This window comes from Schistocerca gregaria, chromosome 8 (assembly GCF_023897955.1).
Source record: "Schistocerca gregaria isolate iqSchGreg1 chromosome 8, iqSchGreg1.2, whole genome shotgun sequence".
NCBI lineage: Eukaryota > Metazoa > Arthropoda > Insecta > Orthoptera > Acrididae > Schistocerca > Schistocerca gregaria.
Window position 1 is genome coordinate 370,434,538 of NC_064927.1, and position 19,166 is coordinate 370,453,703.

The window sequence follows — 19,166 nt, forward strand, 5'->3', positions numbered from 1 at the left end:
TACGTTTTTCGCTGCATCCTGATCTTAGTACGAAGTCCTAGACACATTCCATTTCATAGCGTTTGATAGTGTAGCATAGAAATGTACGGATTTAAAATTTGTGATGCAATACTTACTTACTTACTCGTTCGGCATCACAGAGGCATAATTTACAATATTCCTATCATTATATACTAAAAAGGAAAACAATATAATTCTACACTATATTAGATATGTTTTTGAGCCACTCTATGGCTGAGTCACTGAGTCTATGTATGTCCATGAGTTCACCACCATAGGCATACACTTTGCACACGGGTAGATGGTCCATTGTCTGTATTTCACCGCACTCACATACAGCGCTGTCTGCCAGGCCCCACTTGTTCATCAGGTGTTTACATCTCCCAACACTCGTTCTGACCCGGTTTAGAGCTGTCCACACTCTTCTTGGTAGGTTGAAGCCATCAATCTTCTTGTTCGGATCGTGTACTAAATTTTTGTTCTTAAATTCACTTGCCGACCATACTTCGTTCCAGGCCGTTCTCGGCTCAAAGGCTTGTAGTGCTTCACCGATTTTCCAAAAAGGTGATCTGGATTTAAGCCTGTTTGTCGGTGTCATATCTTGGTGGATAGCGAGGTCCGGGTTGTCTATAATTTTTGTGTAGCTTTTTAGGGCTAGCTGTGATCGCCTGATTTCTGGAGGCTCTATGTTCGCTAGTACAGGAAGCCATGCACAGGGGGTGGCCCTGAGTGTTCCCGAGATTATTCGCATTGTCTCCCTCAGCTGGACATCCACTTTAGATACGTGTGCACTTCTCCTCCAGACTGTGATGCAATTTCTTCATTTCAGTTACCACAGAGGCTGTGGAATTGTTAACGGTTAAAACTATGCGTAAGTTTCCACTCCCACTCTACCCTGTATTTTAAGTTCTTTTTTTTCGATCAGCAGGCATGTGACGGATTAGATGTGGCCTTCCAAGAATTCCTCACCAGTGCCATATTTTTCATCTCAGAGTAGCACTTACGCTCAATGCCTCCAATACTTTGCTGGATGTATTCCAATCTTCCTTTCCCGTACATTTTTTACCCTCTACAGCTCTCTCAAGTCCCACGGAAGTTAACCTTTGCTTTCGTTACACATGTCCTATCATCCTGATCCTCCCTCCTGTCAACGTTTTCCATGTGTTCCTTTCTCGTCGATTTTGCGGAGGATACTTAATTCCTTATCTTATCAATCCACCAAGTTGTCAGCATCCTTCTATAGCAGCACACCTAGTGCGTTAGCAGTCACTTATTCGGTTACATGCTAAGAGCAGAAAACCAAAACAGAAACTAAAGTTTGCCATGCTGCTTTTGCTGAGAGTGCGATGATAGTAAAATGCTGTCACTCTCTTAATTATTGCTGTCGTGTTGTGTTCGGAGCTAGGTTTGATCGTGCCGTACTCCTGATTCACTCATATATATGGCGTTGGTAGATCGCTGCAGGAAGTTGGCACCGCTTCTGCACACACACTCACGTCACCTAATTCCTGCAAATATGGAGAGCCTTGACGCCACGTTTCATCACATCACAGTGTTCAGATCTGGCGTGTTGGGGGCCAGCATCTTAACTGCAGCTCGCCACCGTGTTCCTCGAACCACTCCATCACACTCCTGGCCTTGTCACATGACGCATTATCTTGCTAAAAACTGTAACTGCCATCGGGAAATGCGATGATCATGAAGGGGTGTACGTGGTCTGCAACCATTGTACGATACTCCTTTGCCGTCATGGTGCCTTGAGTGTGAATGTTCCCCAGAGCATAATGGATCCGCCACCAGCTTGTCTCCATCCCACAGTACAGGTATCAAGGAGCTGTTCCCCTGCAAGATGATGGATTTGCGCCCTCCCATAGATATGCTGAAGACCATGCAACGCTCTCCCACTGCACCAACGTCCAGTGTCGTTGGTCACGTGCCCATTTCAATCGTAGCTGCCAATGTCGTGGTGTTAACATCGGTGCACACGCATTGGTCTTCGGCTGTGCACTGTGTTCAAGCACACTTGTTCTCTGGCCAGAATTAAAGTCTGAGGTTAGTTCTGACACAGTTCGCCTCCTGTCCTGCTTTACCATTCTGCCAAGCCTATGACGTCCGACATCTGTAATGATGAGTGGCCGCCCAACCCCACTACGTCCGGACGTATTTTCACCTTGATATCTCCACGTATTTAAGTCAGTCACCACAGCACTCCTCGAAACCCGACAAATTATGCAGTTTGCGTATTTCGTGTGAGTCTCTGGGGTATCACAATCTGGCCTCGGTCGGACTCAGATAGACTACCCACCTTCCCCATTCCACACACAGACAGCATGCTCACTAATACAATATGCACCATGTATGTGTCTGACTAGCAGTTATTCGTTGCCAGGTGACGAAGCTATCGCCCAGACAGGTTTATATAGATAGTAGGTCGGTGGACATTATGTTCTGGCTGCTCAGCGACTTTATACTATATATATATAGGGTTCTCTCCTGAGAGTAGCTGGCGCATTTTGTCTGGTGTTTCGGCAGAAATTTACTATTTCGTTTTGCAACGTGTAGCTGTGTCAGCCCAAACAAATACTGCTCATCCCACGTTTCATGCGACGCCTAGCGTCGACGGAATGCATCAGTTTGTTTCCCCTTTCAAACAAAATGCTTTTTAAATCGGAATTTTATGTGACCATTCAGTAGAGTGCTACCAGATTAGTCTAGTGCGATAGTCGTTTTTGCGATAAGTATTAAACGGGAAAGTGAAACACGAGGGATAACGAGCACTTCAGCAGCGACTGAGGAGCACACTCCTGCTTGGTGGTGGCAGTCAGCATGGGGCACGGCGTCTGACTTACAACCTCGCCTTACGTCTCCTAAAACAGCGGGTAGAACGACAACAACTATCGTTTGCTCCACGTCACCCTGAGCCATATAATGCTCCCTTGAGTGCGTTCAAATTTCTCAGTGCCCTTGCGATTATCTTAACACATACCCTGCTTCAGATTGCATCTATTCCCAATGATAAAACCACTGTCGGCGGATTTCCAGAGCCACCTCCTTGCCGTATTCAACTGCATCTGGAGCGATGGGGAATTTCAGTAACAGTGGCGCGAAAGTATCATAGTTCCAATCCTAAAACATGGCAACAACCCGCTAGATGTGGATAAATATCGTCCTGTCAGTCTCACCAACGTTCTCTGCAATCTGCTCGTACGTGTAGTGAGCCAGCGGCTATGTTGACTCCTTGAGTCTCGGTGCCTTCTGGCTCCGCCCCAGGGCGGCTTTCGCCAAGAGCGCCTCACCACTGACAGTTTGCTATATCTGCAGTCTACCATCCGAACTGCCTTTACAGCCGTCAAAACCTTACTGTCGTCTTTTTTGACCTGAGGAAAGCTAGGATACCACTTTACCATTTGGCGACACCACGTACTCGTTACTCTACGTGAGTGGGGTCTCTATGGCTCTCTCTATATTTTTATGTAAAAACTTTTTGTCGCTGCGCACTTTCAGAGTTGGAGTCGGTGTTTCACACAGTCCTCCCATGTTCAAGAGAATACAGTCCCGCAGGGATCTGTACTGAGCTTCGCACTCTTTTTGATTGCCATTAATGGTCTCACAGCAACAAAGGAGTCCTCAGTATCCCCCTTCTTATTTGCTGACCATTTTTGTATTTCTTTCTGCTCCTTTCTATTGGGGTGGCTGAACCTCGACTGCAGGGAATCATACGAACTGCAGTCATGGGGCCTCTTCATGGTTTTCAGTTTTCAACCGCCAAGACTTGCGTCATGTACTTCTGTCGTCGTCACACTGTCCACTCAAATCTGGAACTTTACCTTGATGACCAACAACAATGTAGTGGGGACTTAACGCTTTTTGGAAGTGGCTTTCGACGCCCACTTAACTTGGCTTCCCCAATCGAGGTCAGTTTAAGGAAAAGGGCTGGTGGCATCTTCATATTATTCAATGCTTGAGCCACACCGACTGTGGTGATGGTCGCCCTTCATTGCTGCAGCTGTACAAAGCCCTTGTTCAGTCCCGTATTGAGTCTGGGAGCCTGGTGTATGGTTTAGAATCGCCTTCAGCATTGCAGCTGTTGGACCCTATACATTACTGTGAAGTTCGGCTTGCAGTAGGAGCTCAGAGTGAACCCACTCTACAGCCTCCTCGTGGAATCTGTCATTCCTCCATTGTGGATAAGGTGACAACAATTGCTTGCAAATTATACCACTCACATTCATAGTTCGCCTCGATATCGAAATTATCATCTCCTTTTCCCACAATGGCGGCCCAGATCACGGATTCCAATTGCAGTCTGTGTTCGGTCCCTTCTCAATGAACTCGAGTCTTTCCCTCTGTCACCTTTCCTCTGGGTCCACTCAAGTACACCTCCATGGTCCATGCCTCGGCAACAGCTTCGTCTGAATCTACCACAAGCCCCAAAACACTCAGTTCCTCCTGAGGCCCTCCAACACCAAGTTTTCTTTATTCTCAGCGAATTCCATTACTCAGAAATAATCTACGCTTACGGCTCAATGGTGGGAGGTCGCGTTGGCTTCACTCATGTTCACGCTGGACATACTAATCAGCGCTCCTTGCTGGATGGTTGCAGTGTTTTCACTGCAAAGTTGGTAGCCATCTCTCACGCACTTGAGCATCTCAGCTCCTGCACAGGTGAGTCATTCCTGTAGTGACTCATTAAGAGCCTATAAGCTCTCGACCAAAGCTTTCCTCGTCATCCTTTGGTACTGACTATCCGAGAATCTCTTTATGCCCTCGAAAACAGTAGACATTCAATGTCCTTCATTTGGACCCCAGAACATGCCGGTATCCTGGGCAATGATGTGCTGACACGTTGGCCAAACAGGCTACCGGTAAATCGACACTATAGACCAACGCAGCGGGGACTGGGCTCCGATACGTCTTCTCCTGTAACGTTTTTGGGGTCAGGGATATTGAATACTTCAACCCGGAACCGCGCTGCTGCTACGGTCGCAGGTTCGAATCCTGCCTCGGGCATGGATGTGTGTGATGTCCTTATGTTAGTTAGATTTAAGTAGTTATAAGTCTAGGGGACTGATGACCGCAGATGTTAAGTCGTATAGTGCTTAGAGCCATTTGAACCATTTGATACTGAATGGCGCACTCTCAGTAATTGTTATCAAGCAGACAGCGAATGTGTGGAGGTCATCCATGTGCGCCACTAGCAGGTACTCCATTGTCCTTTGTTGGCTACACATCGGCCATACTTGGCTGACTCGAGATCACGTCTTACGTCACGAGGACTCACCTCAGTGTTGTTATTGTTCCGACTTGACTGTGGTTCGCATCTTGTTGCGCTGCCCAATTTTAGCCGCCCTGAGGCGCATTTTTAACATTTAAACCTTTTTACTTTTCCAGGCTGCTTTTGAGAATAGTTTTAACGCGGAATGTGTTTGCATGAGAGAAAGAGGTGATGACCCTGTAATCTGGTCCCTTTACTCCCCGAACCATCCAACAAACACCACAGATCATGCACCTGACGACTATCAGGAGAGGCACTCTATTAAGACCACCGCGAACGGAAGTGTTATTCGGACATGGGTTCCTATTCAAAATATCACGTCCTCACTTCCATATACAAGTCCTAGAAGCTTGTAACGAGAATGTCCGAACATTATACACTCCTGGAAATTGAAATAAGAACACCGTGAATTCATTGTCCCAGGAAGGGGAAACTTTATTGACACATTCCTGGGGTCAGATACATCACATGATCACACTCACAGAACCACAGGCACATAGACACAGGCAACAGAGCATGCACAATGTCGGCACTAGTACAGTGTATATCCACCTTTCGCAGCAATGCAGGCTGCTATTCTCCCATGGAGACGATCGTAGAGATGCTGGATGTAGTCCTGTGGAACGGCTTGCCATGCCATTTCCACCTGGCGCCTCAGTTGGACCAGCGTTCGTGCTGGACGTGCAGACCGCGTGAGACGACGCTTCATCCAGTCCCAAACATGCTCAATGGGGGACAGATCCGGAGATCTTGCTGGCCAGGGTAGTTGACTTACACCTTCTAGAGCACGTTGGGTGGCACGGGATACATGCGGACGTGCATTGTCCTGTTGGAGCAGCAAGTTCCCTTGCCGGTCTAGGAATGGTAGAACGATGGGTTCGATGACGGTTTGGATGTACCGTGCACTATTCAGTGTCCCCTCGACGATCACCAGAGGTGTACGGCCAGTGTAGGAGATCGCTCCCCACACCATGATGCCGGGTGTTGGCCCTGTGTGCCTCGGTCGTATGCAGTCCTGATTGTGGCGCTCACCTGCACGGCGCCAAACACGCATACGACCATCATTGGCACCAAGGCAGAAGCGACTCTCATCGCTGAAGGCGACACGTCTCCATTCGTCCCTCCATTCACGCCTGTCGCGACACCACTGGAGGCGGGCTGCACGATGTTGGGGCGTGAGCGGAAGACGGCCTAACGGTGAGCGGGACCGTAGCCCAGCTTCATGGAGACGGTTGCGAATGGTCCTCGCCGATACCCCATGAGCAACAGTGTCCCTAATTTGCTGGGAAGTGGCGATGCGGTCCCCTACGGTACTGTGTAGGATCCTACGGTCTTGGCGTGCATCCGTGCGTCGCTGCGGTCCGGTCCCAGGTCGACGGACACGTGCACCTTCCGCCGACCACTGGCGACAACATCAATGTACTGTGGAGACCTCACGCCCCACGTGTTGAGCAATTCGGCGGTACGTCCACCCGGCCTCCCGCATGCCCACTATACGCCCTCGCTCAAAGTCCGTCAACTGCACATACGGTTCACGTCCACGCTGTCGCGGCATGCTACCAGTGTTAAAGACTGCGATGGAGCTCCGTATGCCACGGCAAACTGTCTGACACTGACGGCGGCGGTGCACAAATGCTGCGCAGCTAGCGCCATTCGACGGCCAACACCGCGGTTCCTGGTGTGTCCGCTGTGCCGTGCATGTGATCATTGCTTTTACAGCCCTCTCGCAGTGTCCGGAGCAAGTATGGTGGGTCTGACACACCGGTGTCAATGTGTTCTTTTCTCCATTTCCAGGAGTGTATTTTTTGCACTTAAGATCCAAACGTGGAAATATTTTTTTCAAACCATTAAAAATTATCATAGATTATGTTCCGACATACCAGTGGAACAAAGGTGAACGATCACTCTCTCTCCAGTCTTGATTTATTTAATGGTGCCCACTTTTGCGTGTAAAATCTGAACGATGCACATACAAAAGATGCTACTGGCTCAGCATGAATTTCAGCGCAATTAAAATCTTTTTCAGAAGGAAATAATCGATTCACACAGTTTTCCTGGGCGCCAGCTCCGGTTTCGTCTTTTAAACCTAGATTAATATACTGTAACATAGCGACATTGAAACATTTCTGGGCTTGTGATGACGCCATTGGTAAAAGTGATTGGGTTGGATCGAAGGCTCTGGTTTATCCTAGTATTTTACCGCCAACACTTTGTCCAGACAACTTTCCAGCAGGTAGTATCTTTTAACCAATTAAGTACAGACGTAACGCTTTGTTATTTCCAGATGGTCAAAGATGAGATGAGTAAGGTAAAGGTATCCGTTGAAATGTTGTAACGATGTGCTAGCGTGACGTGACTGTTTAACAATTCACAGTTTTTGTCTCAGATTTAAGCGTTGCTCTTAAATTATACAGGCAAAGTTTGTTATATTCCAAAGACTGCGAAACAGTCCAGTTATAACGAAGGCAACAGGAATATTTCCCTGAAAAAGGGTACTATGTGAAAGTGTTAACACAGTATAATTTTCAGTGAGTGGATAGTGTTAAGTATAAATGTAACTGTGTTGGTTGCAGGAGAGCGTATCCGATGCCAGTGAACTAATACAAATAAATCGAGCCATAGTGTCACTAGGACTGTATTTGAGATCATGAATCCAGATATAGTCTCAAGCAACACAGAAGTACCCTCAAGGATAACTGCCAACAACAACTCTGAGTCGAATCTACTTGAGATACAACAAAAGGAAAGAAAATCGTTACCTGAATGATTATGCAAGCATTGAAAATTCAAATTATTTGGTAAGTCTCACTCCAAATTTTGAGCACAATAACTCACCCATAGTTTTTATACTTTCATTTAGGGCTTCCTCAGATTTTGTTTTTATTTCTTTTCCTCCAATCATCACTTATCATAAAGTAGCCATATACAAATTCAAAGAACTTGTACATCTTCAGAATATGGGAGAAGTCAACTTCTGTTCCTTCACTCACATACAGAAATAGCGAGTCGTTATCAATATCAGGAGAGATGGCAGTTTTCTTCATTACGAGAAAATATTCGTAAAGATACTCTACTGTTTCTTCTTTCGTCGATACTGCAGTTGTTGGATCTCTACAGCACTTGTTTTCATATCGAATTGTTCCTGAAAAGTTTTCTTCAGTGCAGACCATGGTATAAGACTCTTCTCACCATGACTACATAGCTTAGCTAAACCTTCAAGTGACTTCTTCCTTTTTTCCTTTTTTTGTTGTTGCGAAAACGAGATATGCAGTTTACTCCAACCCACTGAAAACACCATTTCTCGAAGTCCATGATACACTTTTTAACAAGTTATCCGTCACCCCCAATAAGTAACTTAACCGCAACGACACGATATGACAGAGAAAATTGACATTGATCTTGTGAATAAGGTGAGGATATTTTCTGTCTTCTTTTCGTGTAAATTCTATCTTTTATCGCTATCCATTTGGATTGCATTATCTTCTTCATCATCAGCACCATCATCATCCTCTTCAAATTACATGTTGTTAATTTTCACCGCACGTTCGTCAGTGTTAGATAAATCCCGGCAGTTGTTTCGGTTTTCCTCCCACTATCTGTACTCAATGTATTGAGAAATGTTGCGATTTGCTCCTAAATCCGCTTTTGAAAATGATGCTTCAATGAATGACTTCCCAGCTTCAAATTCACCAGCTATTAATTGAAAAGTAAAACCAGAAAATTCTCTCAAGACTTTACGATTTCCTTTTTCATCTGGAACCCTTCCGAAAATTAGCTTATGTAGACATTTAACGGTTTTAACCGCCGCGGAGGTTATATTTTTATTTAGTTCTTCGATTTTGCCTAACGTTCCGATTTCTAGAGTTTTTTTCTGTTTTTCGTCAACTGTTAGTCCTTTCGCCACATTACCCCGACACAGCTCTTGGGCCAGACCGGATCCACAGTCAGATGAATAAACATCTCTCGTCCGACTAACAGCGGCATATCCGCGTCATCTTCGACAGCAACTGATGCGATGGCGTATTCCCGTCGCAATGGCGGGAGAGCACCATCGTTCCAGTGCTTAAACCTGGTAAAAACCCACTTGATGTGGATGGGCCCATCAGCCTAACCAACGTTGTTTGTAAGCTGTTAGAACGTATGGTGAGTCGGCGGTTGTGTTGGCTCCTAGAGTCAAGTGACCTACTGGCTCCATGCCAGGGCGGTTTCCGCCAGGGTCGCTCTACCGCTGATAATCTAGTGTCCCTCTGGTTTGCCATCTGAACAGCTTTTTCCAGACTCCAATTTAATTTAAGAAAAGCTTACGACACAACGTTGCGACGTCATATCCTGGTCGCATTATATGAGTGGGGTCTGCGGGGCCCGCTGCCGATTTTTATCGAAAACTTCGTTTCGCTCCGTACTTTCCGTATTCAAGTTGGTGCCTCCCACACTTACTCCTATATTCAGGAGAATGGGGTCCCGCAGGTCTCCGTATTGGGTTATCCTCTATTTTTGGTGGCCATTAATGGTCTCACAGCAGCTGTGGGGAAGTTCGTCTCACCTTCTCTGTATGCAAACGACTTTTGTATTTCCTACTGCTCCTCTAGCACTGGTGTTGCTGAACGGCGCCTCCAGGGAGCCATGCACAAGGCGCAGTTATGGACTCTAGTCCACAGTTTCCAGTTTTCAGCTGCGAAATCTACATCTGCATCTACATTTATACTCCGCAAGCCACCCAACGGTGTGTGGCGGAGGGCACTTTACGTGCCACTGTCATTACCTCCCTTTCCTGTTCCAGTCGCGTATGGTTCGCGGGAAGAACGACTGCCGGAAAGCCTCCGTGCGCGCTCGAATCTCTCTAATTTTACATCCGTGATCGCCTCGGGAGGTATATATTCGATACCTTATTCAGAAACGCACCCTCTCGAAACCTGGAGAGCAAGCTACACCGCGATGCAGAGCGCCTCTCTTCCACAGTCTGCCACTTGAGTTTGCTAAACATCTCCGTAACGCTGTCACGCTTACCGAATAACCCTGTGACGAAACGCGCCGCTCTTCTATGGATCTTCTCTATCTCCTCTGTGAACCCGACCTGATACGGATCCCACACTGATGAGCAATACTCAAGTATAGGTCGAACGAGTGTTTTGTAAGCCACCTTCATTGTTGATGGACTACATTTTCTGAGGGCTCTCCCAATGAATCTCAACCTGGCACCCGCCTTACCAACAATTGATTTTATATGATCATTCCACTTCAAATCGTTCCGCACGCATACTCCCAGATATTTTACAGAAGTAGCAGTTGCCAGTGTTTGTTCCGCTATCATATAATCATACAATAAAGGATCCTTCTGTCTGTGTATTCGCAATACATTACATTTGTCTATTTTAAGGGTCAGATGCGACTCCCTGTACCAACTGCCTATCCGCTGGAGGTCTTCCTGCATTTCGCTGCAATTTTATAATGCTGCAACTTCTCTGTATCGTCCTGCAGCGTCATGCACTTCTATCGGTGTCGTACCATTGATCCCGAACCAGAACTTCACCTTGATGACGATCCACTCACTGTATTGGAGACGTACAGATTCTTAGGACTGGTTTTCGACTCCTGATTGACTTGGCTTGCTCGTCGTCATCAGCTTAAGCGGAAGTGCTGGCAGCACCTCAATGCCCTCCGCTGCCCGAGCAACACTTACACTGCCGCGCCTCTACAGAGCCCTTGTTCAGTCCTGCCTTGACTACAGGAGTCTGGTTTGTGGTTGTTTTATTCTTTATCTTGTCGAATTGTTTTAATAGGAACAAGGAACCGATGGCCAAGCACTTTGGTCCCTTCCTCCCCCCCCCCCCTCCCCCCCTTAAACCAACCAATCAATCCTCGTCACAGATGCAAAATCAACACAATTACACGTCGCTAAGTCGCCGCAGGCCAAACGGCACTCAGAAAGTTCATTGTGAACGTCATAGGTTAGGCGGCAAAAATTCGTCGCCACTCGTACAGTTGAATTGGGAAAGAGCCCCCAAGATTTGTAGGAAAGACTTACATGAAGAACTATATATTAATCACCTCGTCATAAACTTTAATGTTAAACTCCCCTCCTCCCACAAAAAAATCTTCACCACCAAACTCGTGTTTTTAAGATTGTTCCGCCATGAACACACAGAACTACTATCCAATATCCAGCCTCTCTTGCGTGTCACCAGTCTCGTCGATAAGGAAACTTTAAGCCCCACATCCGAATCCCACTTAATTGTCACTCGAAAGGAGATGCCCGTCGCAGAAACATTACTTATAATGAATTGAAAGAAAGCTAGTTTACGGTGAACAAGAGATGCATTTAATATCTACTGGCTCCCCTGCGCACAACCAGGTAGCTCTCAACCCGTACTGCTTCGCATATCGTGTCACCAGTAATGTGACACGACCTGAGTCACTGTAAAGTACCTCCAACAGGGAAGTCGTTCTCCCCTCGCAGAGCTTCCTCTTTCTGTCCTCCTGCACGCCGGCAGAATAACTTCTCAGTGCGATGGAACATTACTGCAACGAAAGCAGGCAGCACGTGAGACATCGCTTACACCGTCTCCATGAGTAAATCTTATATCAGTGCGTCACAAGTGGGTCGTAAGAGAAACCTGGGACAGTGACGCCATGTCCGTAGCCATAGCTTTTGTAGTAAATATACCTGTTAGTGTTACAAATAAAACTTTGAAATCTACATCGATGCAACATCACTGTTTTATACACAGACTCCACTACATCGGGGCCTCAACTTAAAATGCTATGCAAAGACCGACCATGGCCGTCACAGTGACACATCCCGACTTGTATTCGAAGTAGTTCAGCACTACACAAGCCTATGATCAACTGAGCGTTTCAGAGCTTTCCACTGGGCAAGTAAGACACAACACCACATGGAACACGGCTGAGTATCGTCGATGGGTCACGGGTTTTCTTTGTACGCTTTGCGGTATAGCGCACACAACCGCGTGACCGGGTTACTGAGAGGAACTGGAATTCACTAACTGATCACATACCGCCATTCGACCATAAAATCGCGAAAGTATAGTGAGGATGTGGTAGCGAAGTTGCCTAATATCGAGAAACTCAACTGTCTTTTACTGGGTCCGTTGAGCTCCCGGCTTCCAAAGACGACCGATAAATCCTTTTTGGAATCAGTTACTGTAATTCTAAATATTTTACTGCAGTAAGCTTATCCATTTGTTGCTAGTCAAGAGTTCATTTTTTTTGGCAATTCGTATCAAAATAATAGTATTTGTTCGTAGACAGAAAAGGTGTGTTCGAAATGTGGTACATTTATTCTGTGAGGATACTTTTCTTTTTACGTCAATTATTTGAAACCTTAAACTGTTGGAGTGAACATTAATAAACAGGACAGTACTACAATACTCTGGTTTCAAATACATCATGGTTCAAATGGCTCTGAGCACTATGGGACTCAACTGCTGTGGTCATTAGTCCCCTAGAACTTAGAACTACTTAAACCTAACTAACCTAAGGACATCACACACATCCATGCCCGAAGCAGGATTCGAACCTGCGACCGTAGCAGTCCCACGGTTCCGGACTGCGCGCCTAGAACCGCGAGACCACCGCGGCCGGCTTCAAATACATCATATGTTTACTTCTTACAAAAATTGTTCAAATGGCTCTGAGGACTATAGAACTTAACTTCTGAGGTCATCAGTCCCACAGAACTTAGAACTACTTAAACCTACCTAACCTAAGGACATCACACACATCAGTGTCCAGGCAGGATTCGCACCTGCGACCGTAGCGGTCGCGCGGTTCCAGGCTGTAGCGCCTAGAACCGTTAGGCCACCCGGCCGGCTTACTTCTCAAAACTTCATCTTTGTCCAAACATTACAGCGTGAGTTGCTTAGTACGGCGATTTGGGGCACCGTGATGGGGGTGGGTAAATTGATTACCAAGAAAACAATCCACCGATGAGCTGGGCTAAAGCCCATTCTCTCCACAGTGTCTGAAGCGATTACGATTTTTACAGTGATCCTTCATTGAGAGTGTATCCTCACCACGTTCCACGCTATCCATTCTCTCTCTCATAGTCATCGACAACGTAAGTACAACTCTAAATCTACGCTCTTCACCGTCATGTGAGGTGAAAAACTGCACGTACGATGCAATGACCATATCTTATACTGAAACATGGCCAGTGATATCAAAATGAAGAATACACCCAAATCGCTATAAATACTCAAGGAATTTAAGGTCTATCCTTGCTCCAAAATATTAATTCTATTTCCTTAAGCGAGAGGAGAAAACTCGACTGCACATGACTATAGGCAGATTGCACCAATGTGTCGCAATCTTCAGCAGATAGCCGACCAGTGTGGCCGAGCGGTTCTAGGCGCTTCAGTCTGGAACCACGGGACCGCTACGGTCGTAGGTTCGAGTCCTGCCCCGGGCATGGATGTGTGTGTTGTTCTTAGGTTAGTTAGGTTTAAGTAGTTCTAAGTTCTAGGGGACTGATGACCTCAGATGTTAAGTCCCATAGTGCTCAGAGCCATTTGAACCATTTTGAGCAGATAATTACAAAAGTACGATCCTACGATGCTCAAAGACAGAGTGCTTGTGAAATCGACAAGCGACAAAATGGTTGACATCGTTGTCATTGTGGAACAAACCAATGAATTTGAGAATTCATGACGAAAGCACATTAAGGTCGTCAAAATTGTGGCCTGCCTTTACAAGTCAGCCACCTAACCTTTGAAACTGCGTGAAAATGAATCCGTTGAGCTCTTACACGTGTTATACTGTCACTAACTACGAGGCGTATTAAGTAAGTAATGCAACACATTTATTCTGAAAGAACTTTAGTTTTATACAGATTTCCAATATACCATATTATTCCCCACTCTTTGGGCTACAAAACCCTATGTTTCAACATAATCTCCGTTCCATGCTACAGTCTTACGCCACCGTACTGGGAGGGTCCGTATGCCCGCATGGTACCATTCTATTCGTCGATTACCTCCTGCAGCAGTAACCTCTCCATCATCCACGTACTGCTCCCCGCAGAGCGCCCTTCATTGGGTCAAACTTATGGAAGTTAGAATGTGCGAGATCTGGGCTGTAGGATGACGGAGGAAGAACGGTTCAACAAAATTTTGTGAGTTCTGAGCTCCTCCCGGGTGCGCAGATTTTTATGTGAACGAACACGCTGAAGTAGTTCCTTCAGTTTTCTAACGGTAGTCCAAACACTTCACAGTTGGTAGTTGCACCACGAGGGAGGACTTTAGACAGAATAACTCCTTCAGAGTCCTAGGAGATCCTCTCCATGACTCTAAAGGCTGATGGTGCGGCTTCGAGCTTTTTATTGAGAAGGGTGTGGCACCACTCCATGGAATATCGTTTTCCTTCCGATCCGAACTGATCAACCCATGCTTCGATGTTCGACGAAAGATTGTCAAGATCAGTCTCGCAACGTGCAAGCAATTCTGCACAGATGGTCCCTCCTTGATCTGTAAGGTCTTCTGTTCGGTGGCGAGGACCCAAGAGTCACGCACCTTTGAGCTCCATAACTGGTAGACTAGAGTGCCAGAACTACCAACAGAGACGTCCAGTTGTGCAGTGAGGTGTTTCATTGCTTTCCGTCGATCACCGCGAATCAGTGTGTCCGCACAGTCCAACACTGTAGAAGTCGCAGCTGTGTGCAGCCGACTAGCACGCCGGAGGTGTGTTGCAATGACAGACGTCCCGCCGAAAGACTTATCGTGCTTTTGTTCACTGCCATGTCTCCGTAGACATTCTACGACGCTCTGATTTTCAGCCAAAAGAAACTCAATAACAGCTTGGAAAGCACCTCCTCTACAAGCGCCATTCTGAAGGGTATATGTAGTGCCGCCATAAATTGGAACTTCATGAAACTATAGAGGCCGAAGTGGGAATATCCCACGAAGACACACAACAAGTTCCGCATTTTTTCAACCGAAATTTGTTGAAAACATGTGTTGCATTATATTACTGAACGCCTCTCGTACATATTCCGAAGTCACATCGCAGATCACTTCACGCGTCGATTTACCAGTACATCTGCACTATATATACAGTCAAATAAAAACATATATGCTCTTCTAAATGCTACTGCTGTTGTATGGTAAATAAATAGGTGACAGTTAAATCAATCGCTCTCACCTCTTCCTGGGTCAGTGTATCTCGTCCCTGCAGCTGTGACTTTCGCTTTTTTTTCAGAGCTTTAAGTCTCCCCTGGAATTTTGGAAGCTTCCGTTAGCTGTAGTCGAAACACAAAATTCCGACAGTACAACGCTTGAATCAAAAATTATGTTTCTTCCACTCAACAAAACAAGGAGCTTATTCGTATCAGTACTTCAGGTACTCGAGAGAATATAGAAGTAATTGTTAGGCAAAGACAAGCCACACTTCATCCGACGTAACATTGTTTCAACATGTCCTGTGATCAACATTAAACAACAATGGCAGTGACAATAGGGCACCTCGTTATTGGACACCGTCGACAACTATGATTAAAGAGCACTGGAATAATTTTTATACAAATTAAATGTATGTAGGACGTAACTGACAAACTTTGCGACTGAAACGTACCCAGTGGTGCCTAAATGCTGAACACATCCGAATGGCAAATAATACAGCCAATGGGTTTAATAGCTAACGATGCTAGAAGATATTGACTCAGCTTCCTTAAGCAACATGACCAGAAAAAAAATTGATACGGTGCCAGCTGGACTCAACATGGCTCTAAGCAGGACAGCAGCACGAACCTGCAACGGTCACAAGCAGCTTGTATGTGACAATCGAAAACGAGAAAGACAGGTGACGCGTTTGTCACTATAAAATTATGTAATGAATTTGAGAATACACAAAGAAAGCACATTGACTTCGTCAAAAACGAAGGGGAAATGGTCTGTCTCTACAAGGCAAGCTCCTAATCTTTGCAAGTACTTGCAAAATGGAAACAATGCGCTCTTTCACGTGTTACACTGTTACTAATTACATGTTTCGAACTCACGTCACACTCCACCGCACGCATCAGTTCGCCAGAGCGTATGTACTACATACACAGTGAGATTAAACCTTGTATGCTCTTCTAACCGCAGCTGACGCTACATCGTAAACAAAAAGGTGACAGACTACAAGACTACAAAGCTCCACACGAACTTTACAATGTTTTGTTATTTGTAAACGAAACACAAAATTCAACACTACAATGCTTCAATCATAACTTAACCTTCTTGCCCTCAATAAGTCAAAGAACGCATTCGTATCGATACTCCAGAGAATACGTAAGTAATGGCTACGTAACGACAAACGATGTTTTCTCCGACGTGGCATTGCTGTTAGTATTCGCTGTGATTAACATTAAACAACAACGATACTGACTACAGGGACAACGATCATTCAAAGCAATGAAGTATAGTAAACAAGGGTTCTAAAATACATACCCTAAGAGCTACGAACACATGTATACTCTTTTCTAACAGCAAAAAATGGTTCAAATGGCTCTGAGCACTATGGGACTCAACTGCTGTGGTCATCAGTCCCCTAGAACTTAGAACTACTTAAACCTAACTAACCTAAGGACATTACACACATCCATGCCCGAGGCAAGATTCGAACCTGCGACCGTAGCAGTGGCACGGTTCCGGACTGCGCGCCTAGAACCGCGAGACCACCGCGGCCGGCTAACAGCAGTTGAGGTTATGCGGTAAATAAATAGGTGACAGTTAAGTCAATGTCTCTTACCCCTTGCTGGGTAGATCTCGCCTCTGAAGGCAGACTTTCACTTTGTTCAAAGTTTTTAAAGCTCCTCAGGAACTTCGGAAAGTTTCTTTAGTTGCAGTCGAAACACAAAATCTAGGATTACAATGCTTGAATCAAAAGTGAAGCTTCCTCTACTCAATAACACAAACCACGTATTCGTATCGATTCGAGTCGAAACACAAAATCTAGGATTACAATGCTTGAATCAAAAGTGAAGCTTCCTCTACTCAATAACACAAACCACGTATTCGTATCGATTCATCAAGTACACGGAGAATGTGTAAGTTATTGCTAGACAACGACGCGCGATGTGGCAAGTGACATAGAATTGTTCTCAACATGCTCTGTGTTCAACATTTAACAGCAATATCAGTAAAACAGGGCACATCATTGTTTATCAACATCGACAGCAATGATTAAACGATGACTGGAATACAATTTTAAAAACACATGGTGACAGAAGAAAAATTGTCAATATTCAGCAATATTGCAGGAGCGGTCATTCGAAGAAAATAATATTTCAGCCATGGCTCCAAAATGCATACTTTAAGATCTACGAGCACTTCTTCATCTTTGATGCTGTGAAACAAACCTCGTTTACCTTAGGCTCTTTGCTTTCCATATTTTGGAAGGAGATGGTATGGAGCGAAATATGAAAAAGTTCTGCATAATCTTGGGCTCTAAAATGCGTTACGTAAGAGTCATGAGCACCAGTTCAGTAGAAGAGATGTGTTTCACATTAGCGAAGATGAAGAAGAGCTCAAAGCTCTTCATGGATGTATTTTAGGGCCCTTGTTCACGGGACATTTTTTCTTGTTTTGGTCGCTACTACCTTCTCTCAAAATATGAAAAGCAAAGAGCTTCTAGTAGAAGAGATCTCTTTCACCCTGTCTAAATGAAGAAGTGTTCATGCCTCATACGGTACGCATTTTGATAGTCCATCGGTACTAGACTTTTTTCTTCGAATAGTCCTTACAGTCACATCCCCGAAAATTGACCAAGCCCCTGGACCATTTTTTGCAACTGAAAGATACCCAGTGGTATCTAAATGATGAAAATACCCGAACATGTAATGAACATTCAATGGACTGAACAGCTAAAGACGCTGCAAGATGTTAAATCAATTTTCTTAAGCAGCCCCAGAAGAAGACACATTTGGTACAGTGCCAGCTGGTCTCAGCATGAGTCTACGCGGGTGGCATTAGTTTCCAAACCGTTTTCTGCGTCGTAGGCGGGAGGAAATTACAGCAGCACGAACCAACAACAGTCACAGACAGTTTGTATTTGTAATTGACAAGCGCGAAAGATTGACGACGCCATAGTCAGTGGAACTAAGCAGTGAATTTAAAAATTCACATGAAAGCACATGAACTTTTTCAAAATCTTATTGATGTGATCTGCCTCTACCAGTAAAGCACATGATCTTTAAAACTGCTTGACAATTACAGCAATGAGCTCTTTCACGCGTTGTACTGTTACGATCTACATATTCCGAAATCAGATGAAGCTCCGAAGCACGCATCAATTTGCTAGTACCCCTACACTTCATACACAGGCAAACAAAAGCTTCTACGCTCACGCTATATGGTAAGTAAATAGGCGGCAGTTATGTCAATGGCTTTACCTCCTGGTGAGGTGATATACTCGCTTCTGAAACTAGGGCTTTGCTCCGTTCAAAGTTTTTATAGCTCCCCAGGAAATTTAGAATCTTTCGTTAGTTGTAGTCAGACACGAAATTCAACAGCACAATGCTAGAATACAAACTGATCCTTCTTCTACTTAATAACACAAAGAAAGTATTCTAATCGATACTTCAAGTACTCGAAAGAATACGCAAGTAAATGGTAGGCAACGACAAACGAGGCTTCATCCGATATAGCATGTCATCTGATCAACTTTAAATGGTAACTCAATGACTATGGGACGCATCGTTATTTAGCAATGTCGATAGACGTGATTAAACGAGTACTGGAATAAAATTTTGAATAAATTAAAGCACATGTGCGATGTAATAACCATAATTTACGACTGGAAGATACCCAGTGGTAGCTACACTACTGGCCATTAAAATTGCTACACCACGAAAATGACGTACTGCAGACGCGAAATTTAACCGACAGGAAGAAAATGC

At 45.2% G+C, this 19,166-nt stretch overlaps 1 protein-coding gene across 3 annotated transcripts in view; it reads left to right on the forward strand.

Annotated features, from left to right (window-relative positions):
* Window positions 1-19,166, forward strand: part of LOC126284397 (uncharacterized) — a 65,491-nt gene that overhangs the window by 228 nt on the left and 46,097 nt on the right. The window lies entirely within an intron of this gene.